The sequence below is a fragment of the Podarcis tiliguerta genome (assembly GCF_965153285.1).
Source record: "Podarcis tiliguerta genome assembly, chromosome: 5".
Classification (NCBI taxonomy): Eukaryota; Metazoa; Chordata; class Lepidosauria; order Squamata; family Lacertidae; genus Podarcis; species Podarcis tiliguerta.
In genome coordinates this window covers 54989235-55008896 of record NC_139538.1, presented here as the reverse complement: position 1 = coordinate 55008896, position 19662 = coordinate 54989235, and the positions used below count along the sequence as shown (strand labels likewise).

Here is a 19662-nt window from a genome sequence, read left to right as displayed (position 1 = left end):
TACAGTTGAACTCAGAAAACTGTGGTTAGTTCAAACAAATCAGGATCAAATTGAAGCTTCAAATTCTGGTTTGTTCAGAATAAACCAGAATAAATAAACCACAGAAAGTGAGAGCCAGAGGTTCATTTGCATAACCATGCTTAGCATTGTGTCTGAACAGTACTTTCATATCACACTTGACTGAGTATTGCTTTACTCAATAGTGTAAAGAAAATATTATAACAACTGCTAATCGGTCATTAGCTGCCTTACTTATTTTATACCTCATACAGTACAGAATTGATAAACACAAACGGATCAGTGACAGATCATTAAGCATCCTCAGGAATGACCTGGAAGATACACTGAGAGCTAATTTCTGCTAATGTATTGTACTTAAAGTTCAATATATGTGCCCAGCACCTGATATCAGGAATACAGTATAACTAAATGTACTGACTAAAATCTCTATCATTTTATTTAACAGAAAAAATATATGAATAAAATACTCTTTAGGCTGTTCCTAAATCCTACTTTCAGAAGCTGAAGATGGACTACATCAGTTTACTAACTACTCAGATTTGTTACTTTAGAAATCAGAATATCCCTAACCCTTCCCCCCCCTTTTTTTAAAAGTTCAACACTTATTCAAGAGGCAACAGCATTGTAAGAGAATTATATTACATCAACGTTGTAACTTCAGTCACTTTTAAACCAGTTAATCCCAGTTTTGCTGTTTTACAAGGGTCCTCCCGATTTTAGAATCACTAACTCATCACACAATACAAAGGACTCAGGTAGGAGTTGAAAGATAATGTATGACCCTTCTTTTTTCAAATGACCATATGGTTTGAAACAAAAATTGTTCTATTTACTTTTTCTATACTGAAGAGTCTATTTCGTCTCCATACTGCCTTTTCAGTGGCAAGGATGATGGACAGCACTAAGTACACAGCTTTTCCTGTGAACAATACAAATTATTGTTAAAATCTTACTACAACATACAGGAAATAGTACTTACTATATCAGTCACATTTGTCATGTCTAGAGTAAATTTTTGAGTAACTTTAAATGAAACTGCAGCAGAAGTATCTATGGATCTGCTGCTTTATCATTCAAACACAAGTCTGATAAACTCCAGCTTCATAGAGAACTGGCTCAGCTGTAACCTACTTATGACTACATCAGTTTCAAAATACTTGAAGCATTTCCTCAAGCATTAGCAATGCTTCAAAACAGAATAAACTTCATATATAAAAGCTGCTTCCTTGTAGGCAGTTATTCAAAACCTACATGTCAATATGCATGATTATACCTCACAAAGTATACATATGCAATAGCAAACCAAGCTTGGGACATGTGATTCAGCCAAACAAACCCACACATAATCAATTCCAATAAAGGATTCATTCCATTTCCTATATTCAAGTGACTTTTCTTTCCAGTAGAATGGCCCTGGAATTATTAATGAACCAAGATCCAAAGGACCAAGCAGGATCCATGCAGTTACTTCAGGTCCACCCAAGCAACAAACATTTGTAACTTTTTCATTTTTTGAAAAGCAGATCCCCATTTCATATCACAAGCTACATTTGAAAGTTCCCTCACTTTCAAGAGTGCCTTACTATGGTTCTTCACTTTCAGATAACCTCAAGTCACAAACCTGTTTCGTTACCAGTAATTTGGATACATATCTACGCTCTCATGCATGTTTCTTTCAGGAAACAACCAACTTCGGCTTCCACCATTAATTAGCTAATCAGAACTGTGCAGCAGAGAGGCAAAATATCATGTTGTAGGCTACTGGATTTGAACTGCTCCTAGCAATTGATCACAGCAAAAAACACCTCCTATCTAAGCCTCACAGTCCCCACTACAGAATGGGTACCAATAAAATCCCATTTCCTCATTTGGGGGGGGGGGGGCAAAATTAATTACACTTACATATATGCAGTATTCTAGTTTGTTTTCTCCCAATGTAGCAAAGGGAGGAGTGGGACAGGTGAAATTTGAGCAGTGTACACCAGCATTCCCAATAACCCACAGTTCACTTAATTGTGCTGAGCTATTATATACCATTTAATCTTTATATGGTATTGGAAAGCAGATTTTTACAAGGAATCACTACAGCAGCTCCTTGTGCACTTGCTTTGGCCCAGCTCAGATTTTCTGGTATTCCCTGCAGAGTGCCAACTATTATTTGTTTGTGCAGACCTTTGGTTTTAAAACAAATAAATGATTTGACACTTAATCTGTAATCAAAAACCAGCCTCAGGAACATACACTGCCCCATTCCCAGGTACAGAATTTTTATTCTTTTTATCAATATAATTGCTGGTTTGGCATTACATCTGCACTTTGGCCAATGAAAACCAGGTTTGCCATCTCAAGCCAGAACCTATATACCAATTTCAAACTCTATTTCTGGATTATGCTCCCAATTTGCAAAACCATTGTTTCCAGGCAGGCCGCTCATCTGCTCCAGCTTCAAGAGAATAAATACCACAAGGAATGGAATATTTTCAGATGCTGGCTCTCAAAATGATAATCCAAAAATAACACAATTTTAACTGCTAGCTTAGTACTTAAAGCATGCATTTCAGGTGCTATTTTGGACCAAACATGTATTTTATTTATTGAATTTATATTCTATCCTTCCTCCCAAAGGAGCTCTTGTCATGTATCACAAAGAATTGCTAGTACTGCTACTTCAGCATAAAGCAGAGGTGTTAATTATAAAATTTAAATTATGATTTGTTTTATTTTACACTCATATGAGAAAGACCCTATCGTTCCACCTTCCAGAAATGTTCACACAGTTCTTCTTTTCCAGTAGATATCAGAAACTGGCAGACATTGTTGGAAACCTAGCATGTCATGTTGTGACTAGCTGCAAGTGTCAATTTGTATTGATTTGTTTTACTAACTGAAGGAGTAGTGTAGAGGAGGAAGAATTTGCTTTGTAGTATTCACAGTAGGAAAGCCTTTCATACAGACTTAACAGGGCTGCCTTCAGATGTCTTCTAAGGTTATATAGTTGCTCAACTTCTTGACATCTGATGGGAGGGTGTTCCACAGGGTGGGCGCAACTACCAAGAAAGCCCTCTGCCTGGTTCCCTGTAACTTCACTTCTCGCAGTGAGGAAACCATCAGAAGGCCCTCAGAGCTGGACCTCAGTGTCTGGGCTGAATGATGGGAGTGGAGACACTTTTTCAGGTATACTAGATGCACAAGGCAAAAGCTTTATACTTTATGTACAAAAACTGGGTTAAATTTATTTTTTATATGACAGCCCTAAGCCCCCCACCCCCCACAGAGATTAAAAGGTGATGGATTGTTTAATTAGCCAAAGACCTGGGAGAAGAGGAATGTTTTTGCCTATCACCTAAAGATATGTAATGAAGACGCCAGGCAAGCCTCCCTGGGGAAATCATTCCACAATGGAGGAGCCACCATAAAAAAGGCCTGCTTTTGTGTTGCCACCCTCTGGGCCTCTTGTGGAGGAGATACATGGAGAGATCTCCTCCAGAGTGATGAAGGACTCTCTAGAACAGATTTAGGGTACTATAGAGGCTGCAAGGGGGGAGATAAATTCTTGAAAATTGTTTCCCTTCCTGTTCCACCTACAGGAAGTCTTACCTGTGAGTAGAACAAAAAAAATGTATGTGTAACAGTAACACATTTTTCATGTTAAGTCAACAAGCTATTAAAGCTCTCCGTGAAATTGGCCAGAGGCAAACCTAGGAGTTGGTGAAACTGGCCTTCACCTGGGACACAGGCCCAGGGGGGGTCACAAAAATCATCTATCAACTATGGATTGTATGACATATATGTGCGTGGTGAAATGAAGCCACTGTCCTGCCGAGATCAAGTGAAGGAGAAGCTTCTCATCCTTTTTGAACCATGAAGACGATTTTTTTTGGGGGGGGGCACCGATACAGCTCCTTGCCAAGGGCACAGGGGGCTTTACATATGCCCCTGAAATTAGCTGACGCAAACCAAATAGGAAAAAATATTTTCAAGAATGCCTACATAAATCACCCTTCTGAAGTTCTTCCAAAGTTCTCGAATGTGATAGTAAGATATGACAAAAAAGGGGGTTTGGGGGGGCACAATGACAGATGATTAACAAATCTGTTTTAAAATTGAACGTGGTAACATACATTAGAGCCCCTGCCTTTGTAGTACTAGCAAAAATACATTAAGTACTGGGAGAAAGGGTACATGCTTGTACAGCTCCAAGCATCCTCTTGAAATGTATGTAGGGGAGGAATTACATTTAACTGTAGTACTGCCTACATTTCTAAAAAGAGACAAAGACTTAGCATGAACATTGTTGCATGAACTTGTACAGTCATGTGTGTGTTTCCAGTCAGCTGACACCACAAAATAATAATCATGTGCTATTCTAATTACTGTATTGTTACAGTATTTCACAATCAGGTCATTTTGTTTCTCTTAACAGTTTAATAACTATCAAGTGATACTTTTAAAAGTACAAGTCCTCAAATCCTTTAGTTGTCTGTAGATAGCAGATGTCCATTTATCACTGTCTCCTAGCAACTAAGGTTAGGCTATTTACACATTTATAACCCTTGTATGTTGATCAATTACTTGAACACTCATTTATTATAATACTATCCCTAGAATTTGTAGAAAACAAAGAGTCTAGCGATTTGGCACAATCAGCAGTAGTTCAATATATTTCTATTCTTATACTATCCTCAAATGGAAGATAATGATACAGCATAAACCAAGATGGCTTGGCAGAGCCCATTACACATTTGGCTAGTGCTGAAAATAAGCCATATAGAAATGTATCAAAATCTGTGCCAAATAAACTGGAAGTGCTACATAGAATGACCAACCAAAAAAGACAGAAAGATATTTAAGAGGAGATAGTAGATTAAAGTATTTGTGCAGAAAAGTAGTAGTTTTTTTCTTTAAAGTCATCTAAAAACACAGTACAGTGGTACCTCTGGATACGCACACCTCCGGTTGCGTATCCTTCAGGATGCAAATGTGGCAAACCGCCCCGCACACATGCACAGAAGCGCTCTACCGCCCCGTGTGAATGTGCAGAAGCGGTCCCTCCGGTTGCAGAAACCTCGGGATCGGACCAGAGCTCCGGAACGGATCCCATCCACAACCAGAGGTACCACTGTAATGCTATTTGACACTATTAATCCAATTAGGGTAAAATACCCAGCTTTCCCATAATTTCAGTACAAATTTGATACTGAAGGACCCTGATCAAGCCATATTATGAACTCTATATGGGATTTACATAAGTGACACCACCAGCGTATGGCTTCTAAACCCCTTTATCAGCAATTACAGAAACTTAAGTGAAACTTCAGGCAGACCATATAATGCAAAAGAAGCTGAAGTTGGGGAAAAAACCAAGTTGTGCATACAGAAGCCCTTACATCTATTCAATAAATTCTTCAGATCATAGATCTTTTAAAGTTAGTATCGTTTGCTCAATATCACACCATAACAAAGTGCTATATCAAATTAATCTATACTCAGTAGTAGGAAAGTAGATCCAGCCAGTGAGTCAGATTTCCACATACCCTGGCGGGACAAGCTTGATAGGCTGCCCACCTGTCAACCCCTTGGTGTTACAACAACATCAGGTGACCCATTTTTGCCTCTGGAGATTTGAAAGCAAACTGTATGGGCAAAAAAGCATGTGCAGTGCTTGTGGATGCTTGGGAAGCACTGCACAAGGGGTTTTGCAGGCAACTCAGATCAGCAGTGCCTGCAGAGTTCCTTTCAGCCAAGCCCATTTCATCCAAGCCTTTACCAGTCCCACATTGGATGTAACATATGGTGCAAGGTGTAGGGCAGGTGGGAGTGACTTTGCTGAAATGGACAGGCAGGCCAAACATGGAGGGTACAGTGACTGACGGGCATAAATTAGGCTGACAGGCCAGAGGTTCTTCACCTTTGCTAGTTAAAAATTATCTACTTCTACCAATTACATTACAAGTTGATATAATGGGGGGGGGGGTGTTAGGTGGGGTAGCACTTCTGGTGCTCCTTCTGGGGTAGTTTGTTCCCCTTTAGTCCCCACCCTGCAATTCTCAGGTTGTGTAAGCTTTCCACGCTGTAACCTTTCTAAGATTTCTAACCTGCAGCTTATTCTAACATTAGTTGCTTCCTTTGCTAATATAAAAACAACTGTTTATTTTTGCTTCTATGCCTTCTAAGGGAACTGCAACACCACACTGACAAACATGTTGTATAAGTAGTTTTATTATTATTTTTCAAACGGTGACTTCGCCATTACTGCCTTGCCCCGGAAGAACTTTAAGTAACCTGAAACAATAGTATAAGGCTCAGCCTTAACCAAATGGGGAGGGGGGTCCTCCCATCTTAATGGAACTGATTAGCAAGGGTAAGATTGGTTTAACATCTATTTTTCCTTTTAAAAAGTCTTTTTCAACATCCTAAGAAAAATGTTTTGTATAATTCGAAAGGTTACATACTGCAACACTGGATGGGCCTGTTAAACCACATTATTTCTATGCCTAATTTTCATTCTGCTGAACCAACAGAATAACTTTTTTATCCCTTCTTGGAGCATCAACCATTTGGATTTACTCATTGTTAAAACTTCATTTACAGTTTATGTCAACATCAACAAAAATTAACTTTATTTCCTAATAATATATGTAGTGAACTGTTTTAAAGAAACCTTTAGCTCATTAGAAACTATAGGCTATGAAATTTTTCAGTACTAGTGATTACAATATGCTTACAAAAACAGACCAAAAGCTCAATCATGTCACAACATGTTAAAGTAAAATGTTGTAAATCCTAGAAAGAGTTCTGAATAGGCACATCTAAATGGGAAACCTTTTCACCCCAGTGGGCCTAATCTTTATCTCCCTGATCCTGGTGGGCCAAATTTGACAAATTGGCAGAGCCACCCACCTGTTAATTATTTGATGTAATTAGGGTTTGTTTCCAGGCACAATTCAAAGTGCTGGTTTTGACCTAGAAAGCCCTATATGGCTTAGGTCCAGGCTATCTCAGAGACCGTATTCTCTCATAAGAACCTGCCAAAGCTGCGAGATCATCAGGGTAGGGCATCATCTCAGTCCCACCACCCTCACAGGTACACTTGGTGGGAATGCAGGAGAGGGAGCCACTCTGGTGGCTGATGTCAGAGTTTGGAACTCATTTCCTAGAAAAGTTAGACTGACTCCCTCCTTATTGTCCTTTCACAGGCAGGTGAAGACGTTTTTATTCCCACAGGCCTTTTAAGAACTGGCTGTCTTTAAGGAAAGGGCTGGTGCTGTGATGTTATTGTTGTTATTATCTATATTTTTAATGTATCTTTTAATATGTTGTTGAAATACTGCTAGTGTTTAATTACTTTAATTATTCTTATCTTTTAATTTATTTCTATTTTATCTGTGCTTTTGTATTTTTATATGTAGGCCGCCTTGATGGTATGGGGAAAAGGAAGAAGGAGGAGAAGATCTGCAGAACATCAGTACTTCAAAGCACCATTCAGGACTTGAAAATATCCCTGTGTGATACTGTGAAGAGCCCCCAAGTCTTCCTTTCTGCAGGGATTGGCATAATTTGGTGTGCACTCAATCCAGCAGGACTGGAACTCCCAGAATTCCTGATGATTGTCCATGCTACCTAGGGCTGATGAGAGTTGGACTCCAACAACATCTAGAGGGTCATAGGTTTTCTCATCCCTAAAAATACATAGGTTGGCTAAAGTTTAAGCTATCTGGTAGGTGTCAACCTTGCTGGTATACCACAGGCTTAATAAGGCTGCAATCCTAATTACATTTATCCAGGAGTACACCCCACTGAATTCAATGGGGCTTGCTTCTGAGTATACGTGGCTTCGAGTATTGGTTATTTCTGCTGTTTATCATTCTTTGTAGTTAAAATAAAATACAAATTAAAGCAAAATTTTATGTGGTAAATAATATTTGAACAATAATGGGGTACTTTCTTCACAATCAAATCATAAATGCTAACTTTCTACACAGGAAAGTTCGATTATAATACATTTAAAGAACCTCAGCTTTCTAGTTCTGATATTCATAAACTGAAAGTGGCTTTTGCAGCTCAACTAATTCCTAGATGGCTTCAGTGGACTTCAGAACCATCTCTTAGAAATTCACAAGTCAAATCACCTCCAAAAAGGCAGCAAACACACAAAAGGCAGCTATTTCTCAAGAATTAGTGGAAATAACCGAAATGGAATCTGAAATGTTTTAAATCTACAGAAAACTGAGCTGGAAATGAAAACATCCTGTTATTCCGTGGAAAGTAACTTGTCTTCAGTGGCATCCTGAATAACTGCCAGAAAACTTTGGATAGCTAGATAAATTTATGCCCTTGAAATCATAGCCAGCATATATGTAGCAGGAAGCACTACCAATTACAGTGCCACATCCCATGAGTTCTAGCAAAGGCATTCCTTGCTCATAAAAAAACAATGCAATTACAGAGCAACTTCACAGCCCTTGTTAAGAACAGCATCCAGACTATGTTTAGGGCACCTTGCTGTCACACACAGCCCTCAATGCTACTGCCTAAGACTATAAGGGGTTGCCCTATGTAATGCATCAACTGGAAATGGTATGTTCAGAATCTTTTTAGAATATCTAGGGGTGAAAGTACTCTCTCAAATCAGGAGAGGGGAGATCTGAGAAGACAGCAGAAGAATCTGTATAGCTTTGAAGATTTTCCTTTTTACAAAGCAACAGCAAAGAGGAACTTGCTCTCAAATACAGAGAGGGTTATCTGCGGTACTCCAAAAAGTGCTGTATGACCTCCAAAAATGCCTTGTTTGGCCATTAAGACAGCTGCTGCAATGTAGGAAGATTTTGTCCTAATTATCATTGTCCAGTACAATTTCTTACTATGACTGATGCAGTTCACAAAGTGTGATTATGCCAAAGATGCAGTCTCCTTGTGATAGTTGCTGGGGGGGGGGGGCTGCTCAGCTAGAGTACAACTGCACAAAATCAAATCAATTTCACTTTAACAAGGATAAAGAATTTAACATCTGCACTGAAAAAAATCCAGTATTTATGGCATGCCACTTTTGCAACAGAGACAGTAAGACACAGGTTACAGTCCATGAATAATGAGGAAGAGGAGGGGTGGAAAACAGGAGAGGTATGACCTCACTATAGTAAGATGTAGGTACTGCAGCACTAAATGTGGATAAGCAAGAACACAGAAATGTCTCTGCTGCATATGCCAAATTGTGGTTTTCTTAGAGCTTTGAAACAACAGCGTTGGATACACTGCACTAGGTTTTCAAAACCCAGCATTTACCGCATCACATTACCGTTTCCAAAAACAGAAGTGATGCTCTCCATGCAGACCACGGGGGGCCTGTCGGATAAGCCACACACATGAAGCAAAAACAAGAGTTGCAATATTTAGCAATTTCCCCCCAAAAAAGGCTTCTGGGCACCGAGCAATTTAGTACACATTATGCACACGTTAATACTTCCAGCGGCATGAAAGCCAACTCCGAATAAACTGCCATAGGTGGCAGAACCTTATAGTAAACAACCCAGTGGCGACAGCAGCATCTCTCCCGGGCAGGTGCCTGGATGCTCCAAAACCCACCCACCCTTTTTTCTTTTTTTGCGGCGGCGGGGAGGGAAGGGATCCCTACATAGAGCAACAGACAAGCACTCCGTTGTGGTAACACAAGAGAGATCTCCCCCCACACACACACACTAAACATAGTGGTCAAAGTTTTAGCCCATTTCTCTCCTGTTCTCCGAGCCCGAGCAAAAGGTGGGGGAGGCTCAGAAACGAGGGGGGCGGTGAGCGAGGCAACTACTTAGCAACATCGTTAAGTGGTGGTGTTTTTTGGGAGGGGGCGAGTAAACAGGGGGAGCTTCAAAGCCTCTTAGGAACGAGCGAAAGGCCTTAGGAATCCTTTGCCAACACTAGAGGGGGTGGCCCGGCCAACAAAGTGATATTGAAGCGGCGCGCGGTGTGTGGGGCTGGCGGGGGGGGGGGGGGAGAGGTCGCGTAAGCCCCGAGGTACCTCCAGGGGTTTTGGGGGGAAGGGCTGTGAAGCTGAGGGACGGAGTTCGCCTCCCTTCTCCGAAGTGCAACTATAAACGCCGACCCCCCCCCAGTGAGAAACTGTCCCCTCGCCCTCATATACACCGGGGGAAAGAGGCGGCTCAGGGTGATGTAATTCCTCACATTAAGTACAAAAGTCCCCCCCCCAAAAAAATTAAGAAATGCTGTTTTCTCTCTCCCCCCCCACCCCGCCTCGTCGCTTCCCTCCCCACCCCCCACCCCCCGTCTCCATACCTTCGCTGGGCAGCCTCCTGATCCCGCGACTGTCTCTCCTCAGCGGCTGCCGCCCATGCCCCTCACCCGCATCCCAGCCAGCCAGCCGCCCCTGCTCCGCACCGCTGGTTGCGGCCTCTCGCTCCCGTCTCCCCCCTCCCCCCCTCGCCCGCTCAGGACATGGTTCCTTCCTGGTCTGGGTGGCTAAAAGGACGTCGCTGGTTGGGAGGACGCTACCACCCCGGCGGGGCTGAGGGGGAGGGAAGCCCAGGCAACGAGATCCCGCCACCCTCGAATCTACCCTGGGCTCGCCTAATGGCGGCGGCTGGAGTGGCCCAAAACAAAATAAACCCCCATACGGCAAAGAGACTGGAAGCTCGCACGTCAGCCCGCCCGGCCTGGGGCCCTGCCGCGTCCCCATTGGCCGGAAAGGCGCCGACAACCGGCCAATGGGACGGCGCCTCTTTGGAGACGAGCGGGTGATGTCATCCCAGTCTTTGGGGCGCCTCATTGTGAGGATGCTGAGGGGGGGGGAGGGGAGGGAGTATCTCCTTTCCTATCCGGGAATAAAATAGGAGGTGGGGGGTGGAAAGGAGAAACCCGCCCCTTGTGTGCACGCGCGGAAAATCCGAGAGGCCCACCTCGACCCTCCACAGCGAATAAGGCAGAGATGGCCGCTTGACGGCTGCAAAGCGCCCGCAGGACACTCTTTCCTCCCCGTGAAGCGTCGAGAAAGGGATTCCCTTTTCTCTGCTGTTGCTGCTGCTGCTTCCACCACCGCCTTCTCCCGCAGATTGCTTCCCTGTTCTGTGCCTGCAAAGAGAAAAGTCCTCTTGCACCATCCGAAATAAAGTGCTCAACACTCGCCATGCTCAGGCAGCCTGTTGTTCCGCTTTCCACAGTGTTTATTTACTTGTTGCATTTATATCCCACACTTTTTCTCCATGGAGCTCAATGGGGGCATACACGGTTCTCCCCCCCCCCATTTAATCCCCACAGCAACAACCCGGTGAGGTAGGTTAGGCTTAGAGGCAGCGACTGGCCCAATGACACCTGGCCACCTTCATAGCTGTCTGGGGATTTTGATCCCTGCTCTCCCAGGATGTCCAAGTTAGATTCTCAAACCCAGACTCTCAACCTTGGGTTCCTGTATGTAGACCACAACTCCCATCATTGATAGCTGGCATAGCCAGTGGTCCGGCATAATGGAGGTGGTGGTTCAAGGAAATCTGGGGACCCAAGGCTGAAAAAGGCTGCAGGCTAACCACTACACCATGCTGGTTCTCAGTAATGGCTCTTCTCTCTGAAACAGCACTAGGTATGGCTCCCTGTATTCCCCACTGCCAACTACTTTCCATTGCAGTCTAGACAAGTGTTTCTTACTCCTGCCAGTCCATCTCCCTCAAAAAAAATTTTGATTGGGCGATGAGGTTCCCACTAATTTGCTCCCTGTCATTGAACATATAGAAATGCCTTAAAATAGGGCCAGACCACTGGTCCATCATAAGCCAGTATTGTATTCAGCCTTGACAGTAGCTCTAAATCAAGGCTGAGGAAATCTGTGGCGCCCCAGATGTTGAGCTCTAACTTCTATCAAGCCTACATTGTATATCAGAGATGATAGGAGATGGAGTGCAAGCACATCTGGAGGATCGCAGGTTCGTTTACCTTGCAAGATTATCAGACAAGATGGTCTTTCTCAGTCCAGCTACCTGAGCTTCTTTTACTGGTGCCCAAACCAAGGATACACACATGCTCTACCACTGAACTATAGCCCAGGGTGGCTATTCTTTTTAACAAGTACACTGTGTATCAAATAAACCATTGGACCGACTGTGCCGTTGTTAAGTGTGCTACACAGCAGCCTTCAACAGTTGTGCAAAGAAGACTTGGGCAGTTATAGTAGTTAGCTATGTGATCCTGGGGCACACAGACCCAGTGTCGTTCCGTAAGAATAGGCCATGAGTGTGGTGGCATCAACATACTGATACCCAATTTTATTTGACCTCTTCATCTTATTTGACCTCTTCATCTAATTTGCCGTTTACTGTGAAGGTGCTGAATTGGTGTCTGGTTTCAATGATGGCCTGGAGAAGATCCAACAAACTCAAGAGAAAATAGGGGTATTTTGGTCTGGTGATTTGTAGTGATGTAGGTTTTCTGGATAATGTTGCATTTTTTTAAAAATCTACCAAAAAAATCATATGCAAATCAGTGTAATTTGCATCATAATTTTTTCAGTTTGTATTGGCACATATTCTGATAAGAGCTTGCTGGATCAGGTCAATGGCCCATCCCATCCAGCATCCTGTTCTCATAGTGGCCAACCAGATGCCTGTGGGAAGCCTGCAAGTGGGACATGACGGCAACAGCACTCTGCCCACCTGCAATTTCCAGCAACAGTGTACGTAGAACATAGCCGCTGGCAGCCGTAAAGGTAAAGGGACCCCTGACCATTAGGTCCAATCGTGGCCGACTCTGGGGTTGTGGCGCTCATCTTGCTTTACTTGCCGAGGGAGCCGGCGTACAGCTTCCGGGTCATGTGGCCAGCATGACTAAGCTGCTTCTGGCGAACCAGAGCAGCACACGGAAATGCCGTTTACCTTCCCGCCGGAGCGGTACCTATTTATCTACTTGCACTTTGACGTGCTTTCGAACTGCTAGGTTGGCAGGAGCAGGGACCGAGCAACGGGAGCTCACCCCGTCGCAGGGATTCGAACCGCCGACCTTCTGATCGGCAAGTCCTAGGCTCTGTGGTTTAACCCACAGCGCCACTGGCAGTCTTACCCTCCATTAATTTGTCTAATACTCTTTTAAAGTCATCCATGTTGGGGGCCATCACCGCTTCTTGTGGGGGAGGGAATTTCATAATTTAACTGTGCCCAGTGTAAAGCAGTAAAAAAACAAATCCAAGAACTAAAAAAAAATTAATACCAAAGCCAACAGTGGTTTGTATGCATCTTACTCGTTTTTTTTCTTTTTTGCCATAATACCTTTTCCACAGCTGCCTCTGCAGAGTTGAAAAAAAGTGTGAGGATTTGTCAGAATAGGTTTTTTCAAGGGGAAATGCTGATGAAGCTAACACCAACACGATTTCGTGATAGTAATTGAATCTCTTATTGAAGGGCACCATCTTGATTCCCTGGATTAGGATTTATGTTAGGCAGTGTTCAATGAGAAAGATTTACTGCCTTGATATTAATCTTGCTACACCTTTATCTTTAGATCATGGGGATGATACTGCAACTCAAATATGCTCTTTTGTCAACACAGACCTAGCCTGAAAGAAGGAACATCAAGCCAATAATGTCTGAAGCCAACATCATTATTGCACAGCCGACAGATGACTGTCAAGGAGCTAAAACACCTGATAGATTCCTTTCATAGTAAAGGAAGTGCTTCAGGTAAAGCACTATAGAATAGAAGCCCCATGACAGAGTGTCACTTTGAGTAGCCTGATGCAACTCTCACCCTCTTCCTACCAAGTATAGTATCTAGCACACATCATGCTGCATTGCCATGAGAGCTTCTGAGGCACTATTTTTGTGTGTGTTAAACTTTTAAGCTCTCTCTTCTATACCACTCTTTAATAAAATTCTTGGAGTGGATTATAGTAAAATGTATTAGCACTGCAATGCTATGCATGTCCACTCAAATGTAATTCAATTATGAATTCAATATGACTCACTCCCTAGAAAGTGGATATAGTATTAGAACCTAAAGAAGGCTACAAGTCAGCTTAATTAGAGAAGTACAGTATTTTTAAAAAATATTATTTTCAACCAAACAAAAGAAAATCATTCTCTGGTGTACTGTCATTAGAGATTCTCCATAAAGCCAAAAAATATAACACATTATCAGGATCCATATACCCGGGTTCATTCAGGAGGAAAGGGGAGATATAGGTGGAATGAATGAATGAATGAATGAATGAATAAATAAATAATGCATTTAATATAAAGTGTGTGAATTTGTCTTTCCCAGATTGAGGGTGCAGAGTGTGGAGTTTATTTAGATATCTATTGTAGTTCTGGATAAGCGCATCGCTGTGCTTTGCTATGGCAAATGACAGAAAGCAAAGCAACAAAAAATGTTAAAAAGTGGGAGAAAGAGATATCAGAGCAGGGATGTAGAGAAGGAGGTCTGAAGGTTCAAAAGAACCTTGTATTTTAATGTCTCAAATGGTTATGTTTTATATGTATAAAATTATCAAAAATCCAATAAAAATTATTTTAAAAGACAAATTTGGCTCAGAGGTGCACTGAATATGCTTTATTTTATAAAACTGAAAAATCTTGTTAGATTTTTGGAACAATACAGGAAGAGGAAAGAGAAGGTACAGAGTATGGATAATGCTTTTATTATTTTAAATAATAAGATACATGACACATTTCCTTGCAAATTATTAACTTATGAGTGTCTGTTACGCAGAGAGAGAGAGTGTGTGTGTAATGGCTGATTATGTAAAGTGACTAATTGTTTTATTGATAATTTTTAGCCTGAGATGATACAAGGCAAAATAATTGTTAAAACATGCTATGGGAAATATGCAATTCTTCAAAAAAAGAACTTGTAGATAATAGGAAAAATAGAGGGGGGGGGGGACAGTAAAATGTAAAAGTAGTAATCTGAAGATGGGAACAAGGTGTTATTGGGAAAACAAACAGTAAGAGCAAAGACATAATTGAGGCACATGACTCACATGGAAGGCATATTACTTTTCACATCCCCAGATGTAAGTGAAATACAGCTGGGGTTGACTAGAGAACCATAACTATGTCATGAAGAAATGAAAAGCCATAAACTACATCTCACACAGGAACAAAATCAGCCCATGGAGGACTACATTCGCTGAACAAATGCAGTGGCAACTGGCAAGGCCTCTTATCTACGCAATACTAAAATGACACCTCCAGGACCACCTTGCAACTCAAATAATCACAACCAAATAGAATCGCAAATAACTGATATTTACTTTGGACTAGGATTTGCATTTTAGAGGATTTAGAATCGGCATGTAAAATTCTACTGCTGACAGGATGGTGAGGTCACCTTATTGTTAATATTCATCTCTTAATCGACATATTTATCTGTAGAATGTTAAATTCTAAAGGCTTGAAGTGTATCATAATTGTGTTATAAAATTAAAAACCAGTTGCATATTAAAATTAAGAACTGAAATAAAAACATAGTAAACATACCTCAGTGAGGTCTAGATGCAAAATGTTACATACAGCATATATTGGCTGTTTAAATTGTTTCCCAAGGTATTCCACCGTGAATCATAGCATAAGAACACGAATTTTCTCCTTACTATCACAAACCTTTCATTTTGTCCACAAACAACTCATCTTATAGCTACTATATAGAGAATATTTTTTCAATTTCTGTTGCTGCAGACGGTGCCACGGTGTCCTTGTGTCTGACTGTATGCAGTGTGTGTGTGTGTGTGTGTGTGTGTGTAGTTAATAAGGTGATGTCATTGTTGGTGTTTCCCTGTCTCTGTACATAGAATCATACAATTGTAGAGTTGGAAGGAACCACAAGGATCATCTAGTAGTCCAACCTCTGCAGTGAAGGAATCTTTTTGCTGAACGTGGGGCTCGAACCCACCACCCTGAGATTAAGCATTCCATGCGCTACCAACTCAGCTATCACAGCTATACATGGACCCACTTATTCCATGCATGAAAAGTGGAAGCATTTTTGGCATGCTCCATGAGTGGTGGAAGTTGGGACATTCCCATGGATGCTGGGGAAATGGCCGTCAGGTTGCTTTGAATTATATTGTTTAAAGAGATACTGCTTTGCTCTTGGCTTTGCTTTTGAGAGAGTGCACATCATCCAAGATGCAAACGAAGTCTCTAGAGGGGAAGTATTAAATACAGCAGCAAAGTCAACCTGTCATCCCAGATATGGATACCCTGGTATATAGGGGTTATCTACTGCTCCCAGTGTGCTGTAATTGCCTATAGTGTTAGTTGGGACCATTGTGGTTCGTTGTGGCTGTGTAGGTAAAATGTTATGTTAGTGACAAGCACCAGGGTTAATAATAAATAAAGTTACCACATGAAAGTGGCCAGAAATAATCCTGCAATATTTGTTACTCATTCTTAATTGTCTGTGTCAACAACCAGACAACAACCAATGACCATTAAAGCCATTCATAACAATATGAGCCATGTATCTCCAGAACCTGTGCAAAGCACCATTGATTACAAAGGAGACTCACAATAATATGCAAGAGTTAGATTGGAACACTGATTAATTTATCAGTGAGCCAGACACTGTCAATGCACCCACACATAAATGCTCTCTATGAGAGTAGAACACTTGTCCTATTTACTGAGTACAGTATTTTCATTGCAAACTGAATCACTGCTGCCTAATCAGATTACTGGATAAGTCAAGGAAAGCAGGAGCATGCTCATGTTTGACATATAATCCACTGACGCAGCTTTTAGGCCTTCATTCCAGCTTTTGCTTAATAGATTATTAAGTAGTCTTCAGTTGGAGTGTATCTTTTTTTTTTTAATGTTGTGCTGGTAAGTGCCGTTTCAAAGAAATACAAATGTTGGACAAAGAAGACACAGTAGCTCATCAAGGCTGATGGCAGGGATAGTTCAGTAGAAGCAGCAGCAGCAGCCATACACATTTTGAGCACAGTTCACAAATAATGTTATAATGCAATCTTATACATGTTTCCACAAGCCCCATAGAATTCAGTGGGACCTACTCCATACCGTCCAGTTTTGGGGGGCAGGAAAGCGGGACATCAGCATGCTCTTTCTCCTTCCTCCCCCATTTGATGCAAGAAAGGAGATTCCAACTAAACATCTGGAAGAACTTTCTGACAGTAAGAGACAGTGGAACAGACTCCTAGGAGAGGCAGAGGACTCTCCTTCCTTGGAGGTTCTTAAGCAGAGGTTGGATGGCCATCTGTGATGGATGCTTTAGCCGAGATTCCTGCATTGCAGGAAGTTGGACTAGATGACTCTTGGGAATCATTCTACAATTCTGCGATTCTTTGAATATAAGTGCACCGCTGGTCAAATGAATCCTAAACATGTTTACTTCAATTAGCTATTTTTACTAGATTTTTTTTTTTTAAGTTTCAACCAAAGCGGAAGAAAGGTGGGATATAAAATGTAATGAAAGAGAAGGAAAGGGAAGCTGCCCAAGTAGTCATGGAAGGAGATAAAAAGAACAAGGATGTCTCACTAGTTCTCTACATTATTTGGCTTTTGGGGGGTCTCAGCTGCTCTTCTTTCCCCTGCAGGGTCTTCCTTCTTTCTTGATTAATTTTGTCATGCTTTTTACACATCACAAGCCAGAGCCCAATAGCATCTGGAGCTCATATTTTTGAAGTGGAGGGTTTGTCCTGCACATCACAAATGCACACACGACTTTTGTGATCAGCAGCTTAAAACTGGGCTGTTTCCACTTTTTCCACTGTTAACAGATGTCAAAAAATTGTTAAAGGCCATGTTTTGACCTAAAATGAAGGTGCTTCTTTTCAATTCAGAACTGCCATTGTGTGATTACAACAACGTAAACCACGTGCAGTGGTTTCAGGTGTACAACCAGTTGGCATGGCAAAACCAGTTGGCATGGTAAAAACCAGTTGGCATGGTAACAACCAGCAAGCTTAAAACTGCTCCCCTTATGAATGTCTTTAAGGCACTGTTTACTTGTTGGGATACAACAGACTGTTCATTTTTTCAGAGACTGTTATATTCATTCTCAATAACTTAAAGCTGTCTCTAAGTAGGGATGAGGGGGGAATTGTTATGTGTGTGGATTTCTTACAGATGACAGCTATTGCTGTTGGTAGGGACACTCTTGCACTATAGTGCAATAAAAGGAAGTCAAACCTTCTCCAGCCTCCTCTAACATACATGAGAGTTTTCATGGGGCAAAGTGAATTGTGAAGGTTCCGAAAAACAGCAACAAGGAATGGTGCGGTGAGCAGAATCTCTACCCTTCACCCAGTATTCCCACTCTTCTCTGTTCGCTCCTAGAGCTACGTTTCAGCTGCTGCCAGAATTTAAACACACTTTTGCATCACTTTGCACCTGAGATCCTGTGGCTACTGTATGTAAATTAATGCCCCACGCTGATGAGAGTACAGTGGTACCTCAGGTTAAGTACTTAATTCGTTCCTGAGGTCCGTACTTAACCTGAAACTGTTCTTAACCTGAAGCACCACTTTAGCCAATGGGGCCTCCTGCTGCTGCCACGCCATCGGAGCACGATTTCTGTTCTCATCCTGAAGCAAAGTTCTTAACCCGAGGTAATATTTCTGGGTTAGCGGAGTCTGTAACCTGAAGCGTATGTAACCTAAAGTGTATGTAACCTGAGGTACCACTGTATGCTATTTTATTTAATGCTATCACTCATAACCTGATGAGGTTAATTTATCACACTGGGCTGTATTTCGCTTTATTTATAGCCTCAGAATGCCCCCCCAAGCTCATTGCGCATTTATTATATATTTGTTGGTCACATCTGTATTCTGCCCAGAGATTGCGAGATAGTGACTTGGCCAAGGTAACCCAGTGAGATCCTGACTCTGGGTGAAAGTAGATACTGTAGGCATGTAGAGGATTTCATAAACCATAGGATAAAGAGAAGGGGGTGATGCATGCAACCGTACACTGAATAAACTAAGGCTAGTTACTTTCACTGAAAACTGGGGATGGGCATCAAGGGGCTCTGTGTGTAAGCCATAGTGATAATTATTTTCAATAAAAATGCAAGTTTGAGTTTTGCTACAAGGTTTACTTAATTAGTTAAAAACCTTTTTCATCTTCAGACACACCAGAGTGGTGGGTATACAAAGGTAAAGAAAAAACTTTAAAAAAAACCCCCACCAAATTAATTAAGGATAAAACAGTGTCACTACCATAAAAAAAATATAGTGCAGTGAAGAGAGCAAACAGAACAGATGTTATTATGTTGTCTGCACTAAGTGGTGTCACCCTGGCCACGATTGAATATGTTCGTGTTTTGTCATGTAAGCTTGCCCCTCAAATCCTCAATATTCTTTGCAACTAGCTAGGGCTATCAGAAAGTATTTGCCAGCAGTTTCTCTCTTGTGGGGGAAAAAAAGCCTTAATAATGGTAGGGAGCTGTATTTAATCCCTTCAGAAAATCGCTTGCTGTACACAAACGGAATATTTCTGGGCTAACATTGCCTTGCTGATCTTTATAAAAAAAGAACAAAGGAGAGGGGCAACCTTCCCACACCAGTAAACACAGAAACTGAACTGTAATGTAGAGTAAAGTTAAAGGGTCCCCTGACCATAAGGTCCAGTCGTGGCCGACTCTGGGGTTGTGGCGCTCATCTCGCTTTATTGACCAAGGGAGCCGGCA

At 41.8% G+C, this 19662-nt stretch overlaps 1 protein-coding gene across 1 annotated transcript in view; it reads right to left on the bottom strand.

Annotated features, from left to right (window-relative positions):
* The window catches only part of ZRANB1 (zinc finger RANBP2-type containing 1), a 41466-nt gene extending 30744 nt beyond the window's left edge, over positions 1-10722 (bottom strand). Inside the window, exons 1-2 of the mRNA XM_083439652.1 lie at positions 10309-10722; positions 855-940 (exon numbers count right to left, since the gene is read on the bottom strand). The gene's annotated coding sequence lies outside the window, so the exon portion shown is untranslated. The remainder of the gene's footprint in view (positions 1-854; positions 941-10308) is intronic.
* Positions 10723-19662: the final 8940 nt, after the last annotated feature.